Below are 20,880 nucleotides of genomic sequence, written 5' to 3'. Positions count from 1 at the left end.
CATTCAGGGACTATGTGGGGGTCATGGTATATAATGTACATCATTATTTAAATGCAGAGAGATATTTACATTCTAAGGTGGCCTGTAGCATTAGGCAAATGTATCTATTCAAAAAGGATGTACTGTATTATACATTGCAATTTAACATCAGTGCCCAATAGTGACACCTGCTGGAAGAGAAGTGAATGGAGCAGCTGCACATTTCCTCAAAGCCAATCACAGTCACTCCCTGCTTCTGCCACAACACGTGAATGATCAGGTGTGACACGTTAAAGGTTCTTTTGCACCGCACAAATTTGTAAACTGGCATGCGTTTTCACGGTAGAAGATAAAATGAGCTATTCTTTGGATTCTAGAATGATTATATCAGTACACTGTTGAAACTGTAATACTATGTAACTTAAACTGTCTGGGAAAACAAGCAAGCCCAGACGCCCAGACGCTCCATTAGTGAGCTACTGTTTCCTAAGTGTCAATATGGAATCATAGAATTTTTCCTGAATTCGTCTGCCAGCAATTTGGATTTCACCTTTGACCTTAAGTGGTAATTCGATGCTCATATTATCTTTTCCCCTAATCCATCTTTCTTTCATCACAAAAGCATTACTACTGTAGGCTTTGTCCTGTTTCAACCCTTTTTAAAAAAAAATAAATTCAGAGATGCTGACTACAAATCCAGTACTGTAATGTAATCACACTTCTAGAGTTTACTCCCATTCATATGTTATGTATTTAGCTTGCTTTACTATGACAATGGATTTTACCATAGTATTCAGCAATATACTGTACAGGTACTATGCTTTACCACACTTTCACTTTTACTCGGTTATACTTTACAATGGTTTATAACCGTCAACTTTAATAAAGACTATCCTGAGCTCCTATAATAGATCACAGTCCATTGAAAGCATTATTTTGATAAGAGTGTAGTCTTTCATGGCATTCATATTCAAACAACATCTGTGGTTACTGTTCCAATGTTTCAATAAAGTATTGAACATTCCCGCACTGGGGTCTTTCAATAAATGTGTGTTTAAACCATAATAAATCTTCATTAAGTATTTTGTTTATAAGTCTTGTAGTATATTTATATTTTCTTGCATCGTGCTTATCAGATATATTCTTCCTACTTCTCTACTCACAGCAGGTCAGACACAAATTAAATAAACTGCGTCTGGTTACCAGATACAAAACCAAGTTAAAAAATCTGCTATTCGCTCTCAAAGACGCGAGGGACATGCTCGCCTATCAGCAAGTTCTGTAAAAAAATATTCTTCTTGCCCACTGTGTGGGTGCAGATCCAGAATTAAATTACTGAACGTCTTAGCACGATCTAATTTTGGATCAGAGTAGCATCACATTACTGTATATCGCAAACACACACATTGAAATGTTGTCTTTCAGAGAAGCCAGCTCTCGCAGAGCATACAAGTAGAGCACTCGATTCCAACCAGCTGCTGGTTTGAACCTGCTCTCTCTCTCCTTATTCTCTGGATTTCATTCATGTTTTAAGAGTCTCACCTGTTGTCTGCCTGAATTTGACTTGACTTACCGTAATTTCTAACAAATAACCTGCAACAAGAATAGTAGCAAATTGAAATGGTTCCAAGTTCTGTTTCCTTAATCTTTCGATACTTCATTCTTTTCTATTACTCAATTTAATTGTTGTGTGCCATGTTTTTTTGCTTCCTGTGAAACTTCAGAACTCATGTCGTATTGTGATCTTTCAACTCTGTCGCCCCACCTGTGTCATGATACATAGTATAATTGAAACACCAAAAAAAGATTAGGGAGGGGGAAGAATATATTTAAGTTGCTTTTGTAGTTAAATGTACTTAAATTCATATTACCCTGCCAAAGATGCGAGTAGGATTCTACTTGGGAATGCACAGTTTTGTATGGGAATGCAGTTACTCTTCTTGGTCAAAGGTAGCTCCACAGTGCAAATGAAAGATGCTGGTGCAAAAAATGTTTAGATAGTAATCTATTGTATATCTAAAACTCCATTTTAAAGCCATGTAGGGTTATTTTTCACTATTTTCTAAAATGGTGCCACATCTTGCATATGCACTGGGCAGTGTGTGGTACACTGTCATTGTAAATAAAACTCTTTTGCATATTGTCCTTGTTTGCCAGTTCTTATCTAGTCCCTGCCATATTATACATATAAATCCACCACCTATTTGCACCTAATTCTAATATCCCTTAATGTGTCACTGTGTTACAGTTTCATCATTGGAATCAAAGTTCAAGAGTTCAACTTCCATATTCTATTATTTTATCTCTTGCGACACAGTTATAACGGATGATTAATTTATGCAAAACCAAAGAAAGGGTAAAAAGAAACACCCCTTGGGCAAATCTCACAATTCAGAATGTTTTTACAGCAGCCATGCGTGTTAATCATAAAGTGTTTACTTGATTCATTATGAGTGACTTCCCAGCACTAAGAGCCATCCTGACCTGTTATCCCTCTGCAGATCTTGAGATATCACTTCAATATAGCGCACACTGTACAAACAACGTTTTGCAAGCTTGCTTTTAAAATTGCAGCTCTGGAGTTCACACTTACATACACTGATCTTGTGATAAACTTTGTTTTAACACAGGTAACGAATCTTCCCAGAACATCTGTGGTTTTACTGTAAAGGTCAATGCAAAAGATCACCACCTTCATTCACTGCACTTCAAGTTACAATTAATCTTTTATTGTGTATCAAAGTCTTTATAAATGACTCACACATACATAACTTTGTACTGTACCAGCAAACATGCATTTTCATTTACAAGTATTATCTGGTACTACATTAGGTTAAAGGAAGTTTGATGTTTGCTTGCCCTACTTTTCAGGACTGGTACGGTTTTACTTCCGAGCTTAACCTCAGCAGTGTCTTTGGGGTCAAAGCTTGTTAGTCATACAGGAAGCATCTGGTTAGTTCATGACAGAAAAGAAGGTGTGTGGTTAATTTCATTATCCTGCTGACCAAGGATGTGTAAGTCAACCTGAAAGTGAGGCTTCCAAACAGGACAGTATCAAATATAATTTTTTAAATAAAAATATGTGTGTATTGTAACTGTGTTTCTTTCAAAACTGCAGTTTAGACTGCAGTAAAATAGCAAATGGAAATGCATAACATATATGTTTTAAATAACTGTTTTGTCTTTTGACGGGCAGCAAAGATCTGTATTCTAAACAGCCTGCCATCTTCCATATCTCTTGAGCTAATTAGGAACCATTTTAATGTTATGAACCTAACCCAAAATGCCAACAAATGTTTTTCATATTGAATAGAAAGGCAAAAACGAGAGCTCCTGGTGTAAAGTGTTACGCACTTTTTGAATCATTTTTTGCTTCTCAAAAATAGTGTGTGTCTTAAATTTGAGCACAGTATAGTGATGTGTGTATTAAAATCGCCAACAAAAGACGTGACTACCCGAGTACACAAACAGCAATGTGACTGGCGGCAGAGAAAAGACGAACAAAGACGTCACTGCCCGAATACACAGGCAGCAATGTGGTATATATTGCATAAATCTCCCAGACCAGTTAAACAGGCCTCTAAGTGTTAAAGAAGAGTTATAATCAAGGCAACTTGATCTTCATTTAATCTGCTTTAGCTTGCACCCGACTCGTAAACACTTTAATCAAGGATGCTGACAAGCTTTTACTCCATGATCATATTTACTCAAACTACAAGTTGTTAAATCAGTGATTATATCTTATAAAATGAGGTTTGCAAATAATCTCATTATATGAAACCTTACATCAGCAGCAATTGATCTCGAAGTCACTGTTTCTGCCCCCTTAGTGACTTTGTTGGGCAACAGAAAGGTGGCCCAACGGGTTAATTCACGTGCCTCTTGTGGCAGCCTGTGTGCAAATCTGGCTCATTTGTCCACATCACAGAAAACAGCTAATTTTACTTTAACAGTCATCACCAGGAAAAGCCTTAAACACACCTACAGTACTCCATGTGCCATCCTGGAGATTGTAACCGGTTTCTCTTTAGGAATTATATGAAGTAATCATTGGGAAACAATTGAAACACCTTGTCCTCTTGGCTATATACCAATTGGCAGTTAACCATCAAAAGTTCAGTTTATTTTTTGGTTTATATTACTGTAGGTCTACCACTAAAATATACTGTGGACAAAAAGTGAAGAATAAAGCACTTTTCTAAAGACTGAATATATAATAATAATAATAATAATAATAATAATAATAATAATAATAATAATAATAATAATAGTCGTAGTAGCAGCAAACAAGTCTGTTTATACAGTATGTGGTTTCCCAGGGTGGTTGGCGACTGCAGTGTAATTATGCAGTCGTATGAGCAAAATATATATATACAGACACCGGGAACGGATAACATTTTACCTAAGGAGGGTACTAGTATTTGCATACTTGCGAGGAACAAACACTGAAAATTAACTGAAATAATAATAATAAAACGACAGAGTATGTATTTTTTATATCTGATTCAGTCCTCCAGTACGTTCTTTCTGTAAAAGCAAAGGATCTGTGTCCCAGGATGATGACGAGTTTCCTCTTTCCCAGTGCAGGAATCTCCCTCGGTCTCGCTCTCGCTCTCGCACTCTCTCTCTCTCTCTCTCTCTCTGGGAGGGGTTAGCTATTAGAGAGGCAGGGACTTGCTGCACATCCCAGATCTGCCAGATTGCAATGCAACACTAGCTTTTTTCACAGGTAAGATTTCATGCGTTTTCCCGGTTTCCTTACCTGATGCATGGACGTATCTCCGTTCAGTTTGTCGCAGGCATTTGTGGAATTTGACTTGATGCATTCCAAATCTTGCAACGTGCATGAGGCACACCAGAAAGTAATAATATTGCAATTGGATGAATGGAACAGGAGGAAGGATGCCATGAATCTTTGAGTGTCATGTCAGTATTTTGTATTGGTTATTTAAAAAGTGTCCTGTTTCGAAGGTAAGGGTCGTGTGTGTGGATTTGTTGCTATCATTACTATTTAAAAAAAAAAAAATCTCTTATGTTTAAAAAAATTGCTTTCACTGCTAAATTATTCCCAAATGTAATTTGCAAAGTGATTTGAGAGGTAATGTACTGCAAAAAGTCCCAAATGGGAGTATTAGACCGCAAGTAATTAGAAACACATGCGATTTAATACGAGATAAGGGAGCTTGCTTAATCCTTTGTGTTTTAAGGCTAACGCAGGAGATCACAGAAGTGAAACTTCACTGGCAAATTAGAATCCTTTTTTCGTTCTTTTGTGTGTTTGTCTCATTAATTGTGGTGTGTCCTGGTATTGGTATAAGTTGAACATCCCCAGATAAACATATGAGAGAATGGATTTGAGACGCCATATTTTAATGGATCTTCCTCAACACACGGGATATCGGTACCCTAAGGTCATATGTGTTGGCTGATGATGTTTGGAATAAACTTTGTGTTCTCTGAGAAGTAAAGGTTTGGCATGGCACTGACTGAGTTGAATCAATTTGTAAAAGTGACCACTTTATAATTTATAAAACAAAAGGGGAGGTTTGCAGCAGTTCATATATTTTGACACCCCCTGCGTCGTGGGAATTTTGTTTCTATGACCGTTGGAAAAAAAAAAAAAAAATCAACCTACTGCAGCTACTGTATAGTTAAGTCATTTATAGAGCCTATACATCGACGTTTTATTATTCATCTAGAACTGCGCTGCACGCAGTTGTTTTAATTATATTCTTAAGTAAACTGTCATTTTTATTTATGTGTATTTAATTAATTTGTCAGATGTGTGTGCTATAGGGTCTTGAAAGTGTAAAGTGTCTTAGCTTTTGAAGAACAACACATTTAATGCTTTACGTTTTGTAACGTGGGTCATGTTCTCAGTGTTGTGTACTGACAGTTTTAACTGTTTTTATTTATTTATTTTTAAATACTGTCTCAAACATTTACCCTATACAGTTGCCCAGAACTTTGAGGCTCCGATACCTTGTTTCAGTATTGAGACGTCCTTTTCTTCCATCACGCGCCTCTGTCTTTTGTTGCCCAGGTATCTATTTATGTAACAATTAGGAAACGTGGTAACACTTTGATTTTGTCCGATTAGCGGAGATACTGTTGCAATTACCCAGGCAGTAACACATTTTAATGCAGATATGATGACGATCGTTAACCACAGAATATACTTTGATCTGATATTGTTTTCGGATTATGTTAGTAAGAATCCTTTTCAAACGTAAGGTGAAATTACTGATATACTCGTATTGTTGCATGTCTTCGCCGTGTGCCGCACCCCTTGAGTACTATGGGTTTAATTTGTGTTGTGTAATTGCTTACACTAGGACTTAGGAACAAATGACAAAACGCCAATAACGTATAAACAAACCGTATGCATTAACGGGTCATTTCCTTGCAAACTATCCTTCACTGTCACAACTATAATGCAGTATTTAAAAGTACTGTAATTGCACAATGAAGTAATATACACTGCAATGCACAGTCGGTACTCTGTTTACTGTGCAAAGTTAAGTATTTCTGTAAAGGATGATGGGGGGTGGTTGTAGTTCAGAGGTTGTCGAATGCCCTGTGGAGTTTGGGTTGGTCTCCTGAAAAGCTATGGCAATGGTACTCTAATTTACAGAGCCAGACACAGACTGCATCTCTCAGGATATCTGGAATGAATGACCTGGGTCAAAGGCTAACCCTTTTAGACCGTTAGGAATGATTGAAAGTAATCTATCGGTATGGATGGAAGTAAAGACCCATTTTAAATTACTTTCTCCTGAAGGGTTCAACAGCTCCTCTGATTAACCTGCTTAAGATGTATACTGTTGGTCTTTGTAAATGGAAATATGAGTGGCAGTGTTCAAAGAAACCTAAAATGCACATTTCAGACTTTTTACATTGCTTCATGTTTCTTGGCCCCCCAACAATAGTTTTTAAAATTGGTTTATTTTATTAATATGTTCAGTGATGTCAGGCTGGTGAGTGATGTGTTTGATATTTGAGACTGAGGTTTAAATATGCATCTGGTTTTGCGATCGCCACATCTGAAGTGTAAAAACCTGAAAGCAGCCTTTGCTAAAATTTAAAAGATGCACCTTCCCCCCTAATTCTACCTTATAAACAAAGTGCAATGTGAGCTGAAGTTTATTGGTTCATCATCACCTGCATATAGTTTATATTTCAAAGTATTGATTGACTGAGCATTTGTAATAGTCTAGAGTTTGCATATGAGTTCCAAAGTGAAGATGCTCGAACTAAATTCCCTAGAACCATAGCTTTGTTTTGATCAGGTTCTTGGAATTACCAGCAGTACCCAACGGGTAGATCTCAGAGCCTACCCTTGAGGTTACGGAAGCCTAAATCAATGTCAATTCATTTTTGGAAATGTTAACACACTATTTCTGTAGGTACATGTTTAAAAACTGGTGTAGTTGTAGACACAAGTGTTGGCTGCTATACCAGCTCATAATATTGACAAGCCTGCTATTTGTTGTGTGGCTGTGACAATGATTCCTCGTCTCCGAATTAGCTGGTTTAATTGAGCTGTTAAATTGAAATGCATTTGGGCTTGATGACATCTGTGAGCAGGCTTCAACACAGAGACTGTTCATATTCCATTAGTACTTAGAATGGCAGGAAGTTGACACTGGATTCTGTGCTGCATGACAAAGGAAGAAAGGGATGTTTGAAATTGCTGTGCAAGTCACTTTTTGACAGGTTTATGGGGTCGGGAAAAGTATTGGTTATGGATTTCCTGCTTGGACCTTGGTCTTTCAGAAAGAACACCGTTCATTTACATCTCTAAACGAGCTGCAATTCTAGGTTTGAAAAAGGAACTTGCACAAGAACCATTTGGTGTACTACAATGAGGTTTGCACAGCTTTTGGTTATGTGTAAACAGATTGTTGACTTTGTTGACTTTTTTGGTGGATAAACTAAAGTTTGATTTATTCATGAAACTCTTCTGTAGACATTCAATTATTAATCCATTCATTGATTATTGATTGTCATAGCTTTTATTTTCCTTATTTGGAGACTCGTTTAACGAGCTACCCAAAGACTTTTCTTGCAGGTTGCTAGACTAAAGCTTATCTGTTTTGAATTTTGTTTTTTGATGGAAAATGGTAGAGTATGACACAATCGCCTTTCTGTGTTTCAATGATAGTTCTCGTGCCTATTATATTACTCTCTATTCACATGCATTTTTTAATGTTGTAGTTTGTTTTTTGTGAAGTTTACAGATTTTTTGTTTTGCTTTTGAATACTAAATTGTTATTTATCAGTTATTTGTTTTATGTGCCAGTGTTTTTTTTAGTATTGTTTTTACTGTTATTAAAATAAACAGTTGTATGTGATTTTAATTTTTTATAGACGTGCTGGTTTCATTAAGTAAAAATCTTTTTTAAATACAAGACAATATTGTGTAGCGAGATATACAGTAGTATAAAAAAATAAAGCCAAAAACTAATTTCTGTCTCCTGTAAGTATTCGGTTGGCCCTGACCCTGTACTGCCGTACCGTTTTTATGTATTTATTTAATAGTGTACTGACAGCTTGCAACCATGTGGACAATCAATGTGTTTGGAGTTTACCAATCTTTATAAAATAAATTGAGTGTAGTGCCACTTTGCTAGTTTCTCTGTATGGTCGCCTCTCAAGAACATACACTCAAATTCTCCTTTAATATAGAACCCTAATGGAGCTTCCATAAATGACATGACCCTTGAGAGACCACTAAACCAACAGCTGGTCCTTCAGAGGCTCATGACAAGTGTTGTGCTAATTCACTGATCCAGGTTGTCAGAAGTAAAGACAAACAGATTTTGTTTTTGCTGTAATGGTAGGATATATATTTAAAATAATTAGTGGCTGAAGTTGGCATTACGTGAATGTAATTACGGTATGTGATGTGTAAAAACAGTGGCCGAGATGGCAGCAGTGTGTTTTAAATGGTCAGTCACTGGTAGTTCTCACCCACCAATTACTGTAGTGGTAATTGTGTGTATGTAAGTGTTTTGAACCATTGCCTGAAATGATGAAAGCGCAAGTCTAAAACGGCTGCGCTGGGGCATGTTGGCCAAGTGCCAGGAAAGTGTGTAAATTCTGCTGTGGGTGGAATATGAATCAAAATCGCCAAAGGAATGTTCCTTTGGACGACTCTTCATAGTTTTTGCTAAGCCTTATTGAAATGAGGGTGTACATAATACTGAAAGCACTGTTACCAACAAGTGGGTCATGCCGGAAATGCACTATACATTTATTAAAAGAGCAAATGTATATTTATTTATTCATTTATCCTATCAGTTTGCTTGCTCTACCCAGCATTTTTCACTCCTACTCAAATATTTGACACTCTAAATTGCAGTCGATAGGGAATATGCCATGGCCCAACTGAAGATATTGGATTTAATTTACAAGTTAGCGTAGCCACAGGTGATGTTACGGCCTAACAAGTAAAGCAATCAAATGCTTTCATTTCCGCCATGGCTTGATGGATGTCTACAATGCTATCATTAATTAAGCAAGTCTACTGTTACTATGAATTGTGTGCGGCCCAAGCTTATTCCATTATGTCCACAGAATCTCCCAATGTGTGTCACAATTTGTTATTTGTGTCACAAATAGGAAATCATTTTTTAAATTATTAATCTTTGTAAAATGTTCATACATGGTGTGAAAGAACATGAATTATGCTTCCTGTATATACATAAGTTATAATACTTGTATTTTTCTATACTAGAAACCCACATGCTTTTAGCATGTTTGTATAATTGGCATAAGGCTGCAATATTAGTCTGGCAGTTCGCTAAGATTTTATGGCATGTAGGCTAGTTGCACAAATTGCCACCTCGGCATTGCAAGGAACTGCCGAGTACCGGCTTGCCAACAGCAACTGATAAAATACTATCCCTCAGATATTTACAGAATAAAAATGCACAGTCTACGCTCCACCAAGGGTTTCATGAATGAGACGGTAAGTACAAACAGTATCAATAGCTGTAATTCACTGCCCCTGAGCCTGCAGTGTGTAGGCAGAATTGGAATATTGAATATTGAAGACTCCATTGCGTTTCAAATTAGAAGTGGCTGGCTGCCAGTGTTGCCTCTCATTGTTATGTGTGCTTGGCAGTGCCGTTGTAAAATATTTGTTCAAATTAATAACATTGAGGAAGTGGCTTTTTTCTTAGGATATGGGTAGGTGGGTACCGTACTGCCTTTTGACAAGAACAGTCAAATAATTTATCACAAGTGTCTCTCCCCCCCCCCCCCTATGTTTTATGGCCTCCTTTAATGCGATGCCTATGTTGTAAATTCATAGTAGATTACTTCTACTTCACAATGAAGAGCAATGAGACGTTTCTGGAAGAATCGGTAGAAACTTTAACAATCCTTTTTTTTTTTAGAAATAAGTTCTGTGCTGTAAAGTGTATTTGAGCTTGCCAGCTAAATTGTGGAGTCATTGTGAGCAGGTGACCAGCAAGAGCTGGGAATTGGAACTAAATATAGATAACGGGGAGCTTTATAAAATGCTGAACATGGTTACAGAAAGATTCATTTATTAAGAATTACTTCAGAATTTTACAGTATAGAGACCAACGATCAATGAAGGTTCAGTGCTTGTAACATGAAGGTTGGTGCTGTTTTATATAGTACTTAGTAAGGTGCCGTTTCTCCTAATAGCAACTTTTGAAACCCACATGGGATTTTGGGGGGGGGGGGGGGGGTAAGGGATTGACAGGCCTATGTGTAGTATTTCTCAACGTTTAAATCTCTGAGGTTCTGATTAGTGAAATGTTTCTCATTGTACAATCTTACCATTTCATTAGAATACTTTTTTTTAATTATCAGAATGTAGTGCTGTTGTCAGTACAATATGTAGTTTTATTCTTCATGGAATAACTGATTACATTTTTTTTTTTTTTTGGCATAAACTATGATCACTTGTTTTTGTAAAGGAAAACAATGGTGATTTTTCACTTTCACTTCTGAAACCGATACAATGCTGTAGCAGTCCTTTTTCTTTTAATGTATCTAAGTTAACTTACCATTTCACTGTTGATGTCAGTATTTTACCAGTACGACTGCCTCCTTGCTTAATTTCACATTGTCTCAGAGAATGGAATCTGCGCTTCTATGTAAGTTAAAAGGAAGTTATGCTGATCTGGTGAATGGCAGTGGTGGCTGGAAACATTGGACAGCAGAATTATTGTATACAACAAGAATACTTAATCAGTGCCAGCATGCATAATAACAGCATAAATAAAATCAACATTTTTGCCCTTATTTAGACTGGAAAGTAGCTGGACATTTTACAACTGCTCAGTTATTGAGCTGAAGTTCATATAAGGAACTTCTGTGACTTGCCAAGGACTACACTGGCACAGTGAAAAATGAACACGCATCATACTGAAAGGTATAAACGAGCAATGAGTACTAAATATCAAATATTTACATTTTCTTAATGTATTTACAGTAGGGGCTGCATTGGGAGTAAGATTCACATATTAAAACAGCAGAAGTATAGTTTTATCACCAACAGTGATAGCATAGACAGCTATTGTTGTCAAAATAAGCTTGCAAAATATTTTAAATGGCATTGATATACAGTATAGTAAAGAATTGTAATATGAACATACCTGATGTGGTCCAGTCAGTACCCAGTTGCAACATGACACTCAGCTGCATAGAAATAGCAGAGCTTGAAATTGGAAAGCAACAGCCAATACAAGACAGGTTTCCAGGGGAGCAGTCCGAGAAGCAGTCCTTGCTTATTGTATTGGCTGTCGCTGAATCTGTCGGACAATGCATTGGACTTGAAACTTGGAAGGTATAACAACCTCCAATGGGGAAATTTGATGGGTGATATGAAGTCTGACCTCCTAATCAGTATGGCTGTCTAGAAACCATCTTGTTGGTTGATACACAATTGATCCAAAATAGCTGAAATGAATTTCTTTCACATTGTATTAGGCAGTGACCCTTCAAATATAGGTGTGCTGATTTAGATTTTAGAAGCAACTGGTGGTAATGTTTTACCCCCTACCCTTATACTGCAGTGAATTGTTCAAATAACTACTAAAGCCATATTGCGGCTACAACACATCTCTGCCGGCAGAGACTAGCATTTTCAAAACGGATTATTTTATATAAATCTAGCAGTAACGGCGTATGCTTTGGGTAACATTAAGCTGGATTGGGAAATGAAAAAGCTTCCTGAGATGTTACACCACCTAAAAGACTCTGGATGTCTTTGCCAGATTTATTCCGGCATTGCATTCTCTCAGTAGAAAGGATTCTGATCTCAAAGGTGTGTTGCTTTGTCACGCTGGAAAGGTGACTGACTATGCAGCCGCCCTTCGTCTGAAACCGCAGAAATAAGATACCAGATGGGATGCCTTAATGTAGGGCTGTTGAAATGCATTGTTATCACAGTGCCTGCTCTCTGACTAGCTCCTGGCTGGTAACCCATCTCATCTTTGCCACTGCTGATGCTGGACTTTGACTGCAGTGTGTGGATGAATGAGAGAGTGTGACATATGGAAGACAGAGTGTGTGTGCTTGGGTTTGGCTTTTAACAAAATTAGACATGAATAACCATTTGCTAGCAGGGCACTTGTACAGTGGTCTATATTATATTTATTAGTAAGACATTTCTTGCAAAACACTGGTGGAGGAAAAATGACCTTACCTATACAGCGTGGTGCAGTACAGTATATAAGTTAATACATTGGGTGAGTTGCTTTTTGTATAAATGAACGCCTTGTAAGAGATGCCCTACACATGAAATATTGTCAAATTATAAATCATAGAAAAAAGAAAACTGTTATTATACAAACCCTAACTGTTATACTTGATTTTATTATAAGCATTTCAATGTCCTGCATGTTGGCAAAAGGTCACATCTTTCTAATGTCTCACAATGACGCAGCAAAGGTAAATGTTTACTGTAAACTATGTTGTCAAGGAACACCCAGATTATAGGATTCCCTTATGATCATTTTTATATATATATATATATATATATATATATATAAATATAATATGTGTGTGTATATATATATAATATATAATATAATATAATATATATATATATATATATATATATATATATATATATACACGCATACATACATATTTTTTTTATATATATATAATACATTTTTTTAAAGTGAAAAATTAGTGTTGAAGTAGTTTCATGGGGGGGGGGGGGGTTCTCACATTTGGGACCAGTGTTCTATTTTCCATGTAAATGTACAGTACACGCCTTTGAATGTCTTAATCTTTTTTTTCACATGTTTCCAGTGAGATTTCAGGACTTGGACGTATGACTTGAGCTCTGCACTCAAGTCATTGGAGATTCCCCATTGTGTTGTGGGAGGCTGACAAAAACTCAATTTGCTTTCCCTCTCTTGTTACTTGCATTGTTTTCTATTATTCGTTTAGCCAATGGGCTTCAGATGTCCTATTTATTGTATAGTAGTACTTTAGGTTCATTAATGGATTCCATCAGTGATTAAACTGGCTCGGTCAGCCTGACACACACAGCCATTGAGGAAGTAGAAGCGTGGGAGCCACAGTAAAATAAAATGTAAGATACAGAGCCAGCAGCTGGAGAGGGAAGAAATATGAAGAATGCTCTATACATTTCCTCTCTAAGCATTCCCAGAGCCCTTGCACTGCCCGAGGTGACGTGACATGTCTCTCTGTGTCTGGATCTCCAGTCAGTTCACTCCCTTCATACCCAGCTTGGGTTTAAGGTTTTAGAAAGCAAATAGTGTGACGTCTCGGTCTGTCTGAAACCATCAAGCAAGCTACAGTCCACAGAGAGCTTGACACACACTGCACACTGGATCTCGAGATCCACTTATCCATGAGATGAAACTGGTTTGGCACATTTTTATCACAAGTTATAAGGGCACCAGCATCTGGGGGTATATGGTACCTGTCTGTCCATAGGTATGTCCGATACATTGGATATAGGTCAGTGTGCTTTTACTTCTGTATTTACTGCCATGGTGGGGGATGTAAGTTACTAAAGTTCTTCAAGAATGTGTGTGTCTCTATCTCATCAATATAAAAAATAAAGTATTACATCCCGTTCAACAAGAAGTGATATAATTACCAAATGACAAAGTAAAAGAGGAAAGGAAATGGTGGAAATAAAATACAAAAGAACTGATTTAGAAATATGACAAGCAAAAAGGGGAGGGGGTTAGAGAATGAGAATTTGAGGCTGTGTCAAATGTTTCAGAACATCCATGGAGTGCGTGTTACATTTTCTCCAACACTGCATCCTCTGAAAGTATGAGGATCAGTGTCTTGCCATATGGAATGCTCTGAAACTTGACATTTACACTGGTTGGTTTAAACAAGCATGTTGGTTTGGGGTATGGTAAGTTCTAGTGTTAATATAGTATGTGTGAGTATCGATTGGTCTATCATCCCAACCCAAGTATGAAGCCTGATGAGAGTTATTATTTTTTTTTATCTTTCTGGTTTACAAATGATAGTGCTTCTGCTTCCTTAACTATGCATTGACCCTCGTGTCAAAGCAAATTAGTGGCTCATCAATGTGTTTCTAGAAGACATGGTAATTATGGGCCAGCAGTTTAGCAGACAGATGATTGATGGATGTACAGTATGGTTGCTTTCCTTTTGCTTTATTCACATGAAAGGCAAAAAAGTGGATTAAATATGCAGATTTCTAAATAGCCGTGCTTGATATCAAAGCAGCCGCATGAGATTTCATTTCAGTAATCATGCAGCAGTTGCACCTGGGTTACTCCTTTGCTGTATCTGCCATCGCTTAACCCTTCATCAGGTATGAAGGTATACAGTAACTAGGGTTCTTCTGAGGAGCACCCAAAATACTGTAATGAATCACTCGTTTAAAATGATCCAAGCAAAGTGCTTCATTGAAACATAGTGAAACCTGTTCATTGTCAGGTTTCCCCTGCTCAATGCTATATCAGGCAGCTATGTGTAAACAATAGGGAAGCAAAAGACATGGATTGAATGACTTTGCATATTTTAATGGAATTATTTGATCGACGCCCAGCTGGTCTGCTTATTGTCTTGGGTATAATGTGTACTTATCAAAAATAAAAATGAGGACCCCCTATTTATAACATAGGAGGCTGGAGTACACCTTGCTGATCTGACTCCTATTAGCTTGGTATGTTTTTCCTTTTGATATCTTTAAGACTCACCCTTTGAGTCTCTGTTCTGCAGGACTGAGCTCGACAGTCGAGGTCCTGTAAATGAGAACTGTGTTTTATGTTGCTTGATATCGTGTGACATTTGACATTGTAAGCTGGAAGCAGCAGTCTTGTCCATGCTTTGTCCTCTGTAATTCTGTGTAACAGTTGGTCTCCTTAAACCCTACAGTGTCCCACAATAAAAGAATGGTAGTTTAAATGTTCATAAAACCAATCTGCCCGTATCTGTACACGTGCCGTGTGCCCTGCAGCTCACCAAGCAGCCTACGTACCTGTAGCTTCAACCAATCAAAATGTTGCAAAGAAGAAAAGACTTCGAGTCCAGAGAAAAATAAATGTATTTTTACCTGACTAGATCCCCCCCCCCCCCCCCCCCCCGATTTAAGAATTTGGAGGTATAAACGTTCTTTAGTATTTTCATTGTCACTAGTATACAGTATGGTGTTCATTGTTTAAGACCTTTAGCTACTGAATAAAGGAAACACTAATAAGCAGCATACAGCACATTTCTGATCTTAACAGCTAAACTATGCTAGGGTACTCTGTTTGTGCTGAAATTATTTGTACCTGTACACAAAAAATTGTTCTCAATAAATAGGGTATCTGGCATTTTTATCTCCTTTAGAAGTAGGGAGGAGGCTGTAGTGGGTACAGGTGTGTTAAATTTGTAGTAGTGTATGATTTATGGCATCTCCTTCAGTACTATACAATTTAATGAAACTTTTAATTGATTTTAATAATTGTGTGATTGGCTGCTGTCCCCATTTTTTCATTTTTTTCTGATTTTTGAGCTGTTGTAAGCTACAGAGTTGTTAATGTGCAGTGAAATGATACAAGGCAAGTCATTCATTGTATTTATTATGACTGTATTCAGACATCGACAAGCAAGCATCCTCTTAAAGCTTCTAAAGAAAGTGTAGGCAATGTTGATATGTAATGTAAGTCCTTATGTGGAGAAGAAAAACATTTTGCTTGCCTCATACTGTATGCAGGTTTGATAATATGTATGCAGTTGGTGCATTAAGTTCATTTGGTTATGTAACACGACAGCTGGCATTCTTTGCCTTTTCCTTCCATTAAAAGAAAGGTACATTCTGTTCACATGGAGCATGCATTTTATTTACAGCTTCATACAGTACATAGGAAAAATGCTAGGAAAAACGTGCGTGAAATGCGAAAGTAGGTCAGTGGATTTCAGTTTAAGGCACTGATGCATGGCTGGAGCTTATTGGTACAATAGATAGAATGGACCACAAAGTCAGGACTGCCAGAGCTTGGTCTATAAATGCATAGAAATGAATGAGTATTTGATCAGACAAAGGTAATAAGTTGCCTGCATTTAGCCATACAGTTGTAAGATATTCGACAATACATTTATAATGTAATTTGATGCACAGATAGTAATCGGCCCCACACATACTACACACTCCCTTAGATGAAGAAAGCTTACTTATGGCAGTCAAGCCCCCTGCTGCTGCAGGTCACTGTAGAAGAAGGTTTTGTAGAAGGTTTCTGTTTGGTTCAGAGTGACGAAGCGTACAGAATGTCAGTAACGTGTGTGCCTATAGCTAAAACTACCGTAGGTCATGTAAACAAACTGGTGAGCCAACAATGACTTCGTTTCAAATGAAACAGAGTGCTAAAGAGGATGAACCATGGAAGAATGTAATAATAAATACCAGTGAATTATATTTGAGTGTAAAATTGGCAGATATCAGCATTTCTATCTGCTTAACAAAGAGAATTGTTTAATAGTATATTACATTATTTAGGTAAGGGCAATTTGTATTCCGTTGTAGAATACTGCCAGGAGTAAGAACGTTTTAGTTGAGATCATTGCTTGATGAAGCAGTGGATTGATTTTAAAACAATAGGGGCGTTTCAGACGTGTTTGGGGTACAAAACAACCCAAGGCTGCCGGCAACAGCTGATGACCTTTAATTGTACTGAAGCTGGGAAATAATCTGTAGCTTTTATTTCTAAATGAAGGATCCCCAGTGAACCTTTCCAACAAGTGCTGGCCAAAAGAAAATCCCACCCAAATTATTATTTAAACACTTGTCACATCCAATCAGTGCTGCACTAGATGTCCATGGTGGCCCTGCACCCTATTGACAGTATTATTGCAGTTGTTCAATATCTCATTTTAAAACCCATGATATATAAAGCCACCTATGGCAAAAGTTTCTACATAAGTGCCCCTTCAATATTCGAAGAAAGTCACAGTGTGCCAGTGTCTTTGTAAAAGATGTGTGCATTGGCGACCCCACTTTTAAATATGAATGTGTCCTTCTTTTGTTCACATATTTGAAACCGTAGACTTTTATGTCTGTCTCACTGGCTGAAACTGACTCGTATAAAATTGAAGCCGACTGCAGTTTATAATTCTTGACTGCAGGGCATATCTTTCTGTCTCACACTTTTTAAGTTGTCACAAGAAGTACCCTTGACCCCCACAGCTGCTAATTAATCAATGCATTGTTTGTGGAAGATGGGGTTAAATGGCCACCTTGCTGAAGAATGACAGAAACATTTAATTAGGCCTGCTGATATATATATATTTTTTTTTCTTTTCCCCAGACTAGAAGTAATTAGCACTGCACAGTTTTCATTGCACGACACCGGTTAGTCATGTTGAATAATCCTTTTTGAAAGAGGTTGCTGGATGACATGTAAACAGATGAGAGAGACTCAACAAATATGACCTGGGTTTCCACTACTGCAGGTGGTCAAAATCTGCAATTAGGAAATGAGGGATTCACGTTCTCTGCTCTTGTCCCGGGGTTTAGCAGGTGAATGTTTGCCACAGCTGTTCAAAGCGTTGCATTGTCTACTGTAGTTTAGGGTTTTGTTTTTGGCTTTTCAATATACAGTAATTGTCTGATACTTGAATTTCAGTTTATGGTTTCAACCATTAAATAAGGAGCATTGTAAGCACCCAATTGAAATTGGGTTGCACTGGCATGTTGACAGACAGTTTTTACCAGTCTATCCAGATTTGAATGATGCATTTTAATTGTAAACCCCTCTCCTCGGTATACATTTAAAATAGAAGAGGTAGAATGCAGGCAATACAAATATAATTAATTATTTTTTTCTGTCAAGACTTTCAGATCTAACTGGCTTGTAATAGGCACTTGCAGGTTTTCTGCTGTTTTATAGCATATAAGTGGTAGAGTTCACAGCAACAGCAAAGTCTGCCTGCACTGTTCATTGGAGAGGACTGCTTGGGAGACCAGTCCCAGCAGTTGGATACACCTTGCTGTTTGACAGTATTGGTAAAGACAGTGGGTACTAATAGATGGAACTGGAATGAGTAGAATTAGTCATATGGTGCAGAAAGTGGTGTTGCTGGCACTCTTGTTAACTCTTGTGTCTTGGCGAAATCCCAATGTGGGTCAATACAACTCTGGCTAAATTCCTGTTACCTTGACTAATCCTCAAACAAACAATTCTGCCTATTCCCCAAGCCACCATGTAAATGAGAACCTGTTCACAGTTTAGCCTACCTGGTTAAATAAGTAATTTCCTTTTAATGTGTATTGAGATCCAGTGTTTTTGAGTCCCAGCTCAGCTTTTGCAGGTTAGATATTCATTAGTGTGGCATGCTGTTTAAATTTATTATCACAATGATCACGTTTAAAATAAAGCAGGACTGCTGTTCTCTCCCACGGTAGAGAGGGGCTGAATTAGTCATTTTCCGATGCCTGGTTTATTTTCATGGCACTGAATCCCTACTCCTGGCTTGGTGCCCTGTATCTTTATAGACAAATCAGTGACTGTCAAAGCTAATTAACACCTATTTTAACATGATTATGACAGTACATTTTCAATACGGTTATTAATAAAGGGTAAACAATTAAAACATCACTTTAATCACTGATTTTTTAATCGCTCCATCATTTTTAACTTTTAAAAAGTCTTTTATTCCCCCATTTGAAAACTGAAGAATGGGGAGAGTCTTTCCCACTTTGTGAATACAGATTTCTGTTTATCAGACAGGCAGCTGTTGCTCACATGATCACAGCTGTGGTACTCTCCCCATGTGGTAATGATTTGATAAGGAGATTTTTTCCCCCTTCTATGCAAAAAAGCCCACATAGTTTCTTTAACTGGAATGTTGTAAATTACATCTTATCAACAAGGCATTGGTTTCACTGTAAATTGATTTTTTTTCTCTTCATTTGAAGATGAACATAAGTTTTTAAAAAGAAAAGACTCTTTGAGCTGTAGTTGTCTCTATAAGGATGTTCTTCTCTGCATGCATTATCTTAAGTAGACCTCCATGTGTAATGTAGTTAAAAGCCAAGCATGATGGCCTTTTCTTTTATTTTTCACAGTTATAACAGAGTGCTCACGGTGGTGACAGAATTTATTTTAGTGCATAATCCTCTGTTCTGCACACTCAGGATCATGTGCTTTTCAATACCACAGCCAATTGTAAGGCTATTTTACCAATACAGTTCTGCACATTTGCCTCAAACAGTCATATTGAAGACATCGCTTGTTATGTAAAAAAATCAAGGGGCGTATTTAATTTTCCTACCATTGTGTGAAAGGAGAAAAATCCAACTTCAGAATGCTTATGAAGTATTGCTTCCTTATGGTTACTAGTTAAGGTGAGGTGAACTTATGAATGTGCAAATCTGTAGCTTCATAAACCCAATGTTATCTTAAGTCAGGCAGTCCAAGATTAGTGCTAATCAGGGGCTGTGAAACCAGCTGCAAATGTGTTGGTAACATGACATTTATGCATAGACCTAAAATGGCTGCCAAAATTGTTGGGTCATGTGTTTTTTTTTTTTTTCTTTAATCTTCGTGATATGAGCACGTCCACAGACACGCACGTCGTATTTCAAATTGTGTACCACTGCCGCCACAGCCCACTTTAATAAAGTAATATGACTTCGTTCTGTAAACCCAGCAAGATTTCTACTGATCCTTTGATGTCTCCCAAAAGGAAATGAAGTTTCAGAAAGTGATGATACAAAACCAAAAAAAGCTATATAAGGTTCTGAAAGCACATGGATTTGCCAAGCCATTCTTTCTAATAAAGAGTTATTGTTGTAGCATAAGGGCAGTGTATGAAGGTTTCTAAATTTGTTTTTTTTTCTCCAATTTCTATCAACTTTTATTCCCAAATCATGATGCAGAAGATGTAGCAATACAAAAATAAACTTAACAGGAAGCTGCATTGGTAAGCACTGCCTCAAGGTAGTTAACAGGGAAATTTTCAGATAGAATAAACATGTATAAGAATAACAATAAAGCCACCTGTTTCTTTTTGCAATAAAACCCTCATTATTGGGCAAACCTTGGTAGTTTACCTTGCCTGAAGTGGTCAACTACCAGACGGTAAGGCCCTATAATTGGGATTCAAGTGCTTTGTTAATTGAGTCAAGATCCAGGAGATGCAGAGAAAATTGGGTTGGTTTTAATATAATTTGCAGATATCTGGTGTTAATATGCACAAAATGCATTGGGTCTGTCGCAGACTGAAGGGAAGACCTTGAGATTCTCTGTAGTAGGATAGCTCATGCATAAGTAAGCAGTTAGATATAAAAGCATTGCAGCATTAACCAGCGTGGGAGGCTGCCTTACAGTAAATGGGTTACAGTAACAGAGATACTGTAATGAAATATGCTAACATTCATGCTGCTTTCAATCTGTGTGGTGGTTGAAG

The 20,880-nt window shown here is 37.4% G+C and overlaps 1 protein-coding gene across 3 annotated transcripts in view; it reads left to right on the top strand.

Annotated features, from left to right (window-relative positions):
* The first annotated feature begins 4,546 nt into the window (after positions 1-4,546).
* Positions 4,547-20,880, top strand: part of LOC117429449 (talin-2) — a 120,651-nt gene continuing 104,317 nt past the window's right edge. For 2 of the 3 annotated variants that reach the window (XM_058998622.1, XM_058998619.1), the window contains exon 1: positions 4,547-4,708. The gene's annotated coding sequence lies outside the window, so the exon portion shown is untranslated. Of the gene's footprint in view, positions 4,709-4,752; positions 4,951-20,880 lie in introns of those variants that run through there. The other variant, XM_058998620.1, reaches the window with a different exon arrangement.

Source organism: Acipenser ruthenus, chromosome 24, assembly GCF_902713425.1.
Source record: "Acipenser ruthenus chromosome 24, fAciRut3.2 maternal haplotype, whole genome shotgun sequence".
Classification (NCBI taxonomy): Eukaryota; Metazoa; Chordata; class Actinopteri; order Acipenseriformes; family Acipenseridae; genus Acipenser; species Acipenser ruthenus.
This window is presented reverse-complemented; position numbering and strand designations above follow the sequence as displayed.